The 3,791-nt window shown below is 51.4% G+C and overlaps 1 long non-coding RNA gene across 1 annotated transcript; it reads left to right on the forward strand.

The window, feature by feature from the left end:
- The first annotated feature begins 340 nt into the window (after positions 1-340).
- Positions 341-2,665, forward strand: LOC103902551. The gene is made up of 2 exons (XR_657781.2): positions 341-486; positions 1,881-2,665. It is a non-coding gene; the product is annotated as an uncharacterized LOC103902551 (long non-coding RNA).
- The last annotated feature ends 1,126 nt before the right edge of the window (positions 2,666-3,791 follow it).

A 3,791-nucleotide genomic window follows, 5' to 3' on the forward strand; every position in this document is an offset into this window, starting at 1 on the left:
ACGCCTTGTGTAACAAAAGACACCAGTCTCCCAACCACGCCAATTACCCTTGATTTCTAGTTGCTACATGAAGGCGCTTATCTCATGTAAATGAAACGCCGTCTTCACACTGACTCGCACTTCCTTTCTCTTTCATCAGAGTTTTGGGCTGCCCCTGCCAGGCGGGGGTGAAGGGCAGGTCAGGCAGCGGGACTGGGGATCCCTCCCCGTCTGATCAGCCGAATCCCCCTCCTCCCCGGGGCAGCTGATCAGACCCAGCAGCGGCGGGGTGGACCGAAAGATTTGGTCAGGTCAGCCAAACGAGCCTTTTTAACTATCAAAGCCGAGCACTAATTAGTCTGGTGTCTAATTCCTTGACCCAGCACCCCGGCCGTGTATTTCTCCTTCAGGCGGGGGTCACCCAGACGCCGTGGAAGGAGAGCTGCAGGGATGCGTCCTGGCAGGCGCCCAGGCGTTTTTCTCCTTCCCGTGCCCCAGAAGGGAAAGGTAATTGCGAGCTGACAGGAGGGAAACCGCGAGCTGCTGATGGGAATTCCCAGCTGAGGGGTTTCAAGAGCGGTAGGAGCTTTGGCGTATGGATTAGGTTGCTTATATATACTATAGTGTGAAGGAAACAGGCAGTTTTGCTAATTCCCTTGCACTTTAGTTTAATAAAGCAGGATTTGTCTGGTGGGAAAGTGTAACGGCGGGATTTAAGCTGTGCGAGTCTCATGACTGGTGCTCGCCTAGCGGGGTGGGAAGAAGGGATGCATCGCTGGCATTCTGTCTCTTCTGTGCTCCTGTGGTTTTAAATGTGATTTCTGAGTGCCCACAGCTTCGGATGAGCTTTATTTGGGATTAAGTTTATTAAAAAAAAAATCCGTATGCAGACACCCGCACTGAATTCTGCAGCCCAGTTTTTTTCAGAAACCGGAGCGCCCTATGTATGGGGAGAAGCAAGACCACTTGGTTTGTTAAGTGCCCTATGTCAAGACTCACATAAACTGAAAAAGGATAAAAAGGGGGATGGACAGTACACAGAAGGAGAAGGGGCAAATTAATATCTGTTACAGCCTCAGTAGGGAAATGAGATCCTTCTGCCTCTGGTTTTAATGAGAAAGGCCCCAGTGGAAATTTTAAATCTGGATCTGCATCAAATCCTCAAAGTTCAGGGAGTTTAGAACGAGGAGTTCGGTCCAGTCCATCATGCATCAGAGCTATCTGCAAAATTCACATCCTAACATTTTTTTCCAGCAATGAATTCTGCCAAAGATGAGTGCTTGGATGTGAGGTATTTTTCTTCTTTTTCATCCCTTTTGCTAATTTAATTCCCAGATCCAAATCAAATTTTTCCATCTCAGACTGCCACAAGCTGGGATGCATTGTTTGCAGTTATGAAGCTGTTCCGGCTTTGTTATGCCCTGTATTGCACGCTGAGATGTCGGAGGTGTTTACCTGCCTGCAATAGCAACGACCGAGTGAAGGGGAGGCCTGAAGGTTAGGCACTGGGTTGGTTTATTGCCAAATGGAGTCAAAGCTTTCTGATGTGATAGCGAGCAAATGATTACATTGCTCCTGCACTTCGTTTCCTCATTATTAAAAGAGGATAAAACCCAACAAATTACTGGGATATGCACAAATATGCCATTGACGAGGGACCTGAGCAACCGGGCAGATTTTCTGAGGAGCCTTGAAGCAGCGAGGCACAGAAGCCACATGCTGGGCTCTCCCTTATTTTTATTCTTTCTTGTTTTCTTGGTTGTAGAATAAGAGCTAATCAGAGTGATGCTCTCCAGCAGGCTTTTGTGTATGGCATTACAGTAAAATCCTAAATTCCCTTTCCTGCTCATGCATATAAAGCAGGAAGAACGAGGATGGCTGCAGACTATTTCTATTTTCAGATGATTTAGCCAAGGAGAAAATAACTGGATGGCTGGAAGAAGGAGCATTTGATAGGAAATAACCTTGGAGCACAGCTGTCTGACATGACAGCATGCGAGGTGCCCAGCTTCCCGAGACGACCGTGCTCCGTGAAATGCCAACAGGGAACGTAACTTCCAGAGGAGATGACAAAGGACAATAAAGACAACCAGAGCATGCAGAATCCAATGCAAGAGAGACTGCAGAGCGGGCTGGGCGCTCCCTTCTGCTCCTCTGCTCCTGATCAAGAAGCGGTTTCAGCATCGACATACGTGAAGTTCCTCCTGTTCAGTTTAGGACTCCTACTAGGTGCTGAGGCAATGAGTCGAGTATTTGGCTGGTGTAAATCAGTGCAGCTCAGCTGACTTGGTTCATGTGAGGATGTTTGTACCTGTAGGTGTGTTGCTTCTTCCCCCACCAAAGGCAAAGACATTGCCTGGGACTTGCCCCTCGCACCTGGAGCAAGTCGGACACTCCCCGACTGCAAGGCAAGAGCGCGGGGAGCTTCTCCACGCTGATGCTGTAGGACCGCAGCAGAGAGTGACACCTGAGCAAGGACTCACGCCTCCTTGTGCATCGCTTTATAGTATCTGGTCTGCAGCCTGCAAGTGAAACTACAGCTCCCAACACCTGGCATCTGCGCCTGACTCTGGCTGCCTGTTACCTTTGGGCACATCGCTTCTCCCATCTCTGCCTCAGCTTCCCCGACTGTACGACACTTTATGAAGCACTTTGAATTTCACTGATTAAAAAGCATTAAATGAGACTGCCTCGTCCTTCTGGCTTGATGTACATCATACAGCCACTGTGGCTGGGAAGAAACATCCCTCTGTTTCCCCCGTTTCAAAGTGTTCCAGTTCCCAGGATAATCTCCCCCCTTGTCCGTGACAACACTGGGGAAAAAAACCCCAAAGACGTTCACGCCGTGGAGGCCGGGGCTGACACGTGGGCATCGTGTTGCTGTTTGTGTTCATTCGTCTCTCTTTAACAGCTTACCGCAGATCGAATCCCTTTATTAAGTGCAATAAAAAAGAAGGTTTGCTGGACCCCATGGTGCCCATGTGCCCGGGGAGCGCTGGGGTGTGGGTGCCGGCACTGCCAGGCCAGGGGGGTCATGCTGCGCAGGGAGCCCATTCCTGGGTGAGGGTGCAGGTGAGGGTGAGGATAAAGGTGAGGGCATGTTTGAAGGCTTTGGGCGAGGAGAACAGTTTTGGTGAGGTTGCATCCCCCTCTGCTGGAAAAGCCAAGCAAAGACAGACGAGCACCCGCCGGTCAGGGAGAAAACGGGTGAGAAAAAGAGGAAATAAATGTGCGAAGAAAGCAAGTGAGCCCCGGTCCCCCGGGGTCCGCAGGGGACATCGCCGGCAGCCAGCCTAATCTGTAGCTGGGGGTTCGTCCGCTGCCATCCGCGATGAGAGGGCTCTTGCTGGGGACGATCAGGCCCTCTGTGGAAATGGGGACCGCGTCCCATTTGTGCCAGGCGTAATCCCACTCCCGGTCACGGGAATGGGCAAGCGGGGCAGGGGCAGCGATGCTGGCTGCCGGCAAATACACGCAGCCGCTGGTCAGCAAGAGGGGAGATGGACAGAGAGGAGCTGGGCACTGGGTGTCCCCGTAGGATTGACCTGCTCAGGGCTCTGGGACACCGTGCTGGGTGACACCGTGGGTCAGGCAGGTCCCGACTACTTGGTGGGCTCTGACAGCAGCCAGAAAATCGGGAGCATAGCTAAGCAGAATTGCATGGACAAGGTCAGTGCTTTGATGCTGGATTCAAAGCTGCTTCGTAGGCCAGGTGGTGCCGAGGGGCCATGGCTGATGGGTACTGAGGTGCAAAACACCTTGGTGGGACTTAAATATGTAAGGAAACCTGAACCATAGGCACCTAAATTTGT

Source organism: Aptenodytes forsteri, unplaced genomic scaffold, assembly GCF_000699145.1.
Source record: "Aptenodytes forsteri isolate BGI_AS27 unplaced genomic scaffold, ASM69914v1 Scaffold267, whole genome shotgun sequence".
NCBI classification, from domain to species: Eukaryota; Metazoa; Chordata; class Aves; order Sphenisciformes; family Spheniscidae; genus Aptenodytes; species Aptenodytes forsteri.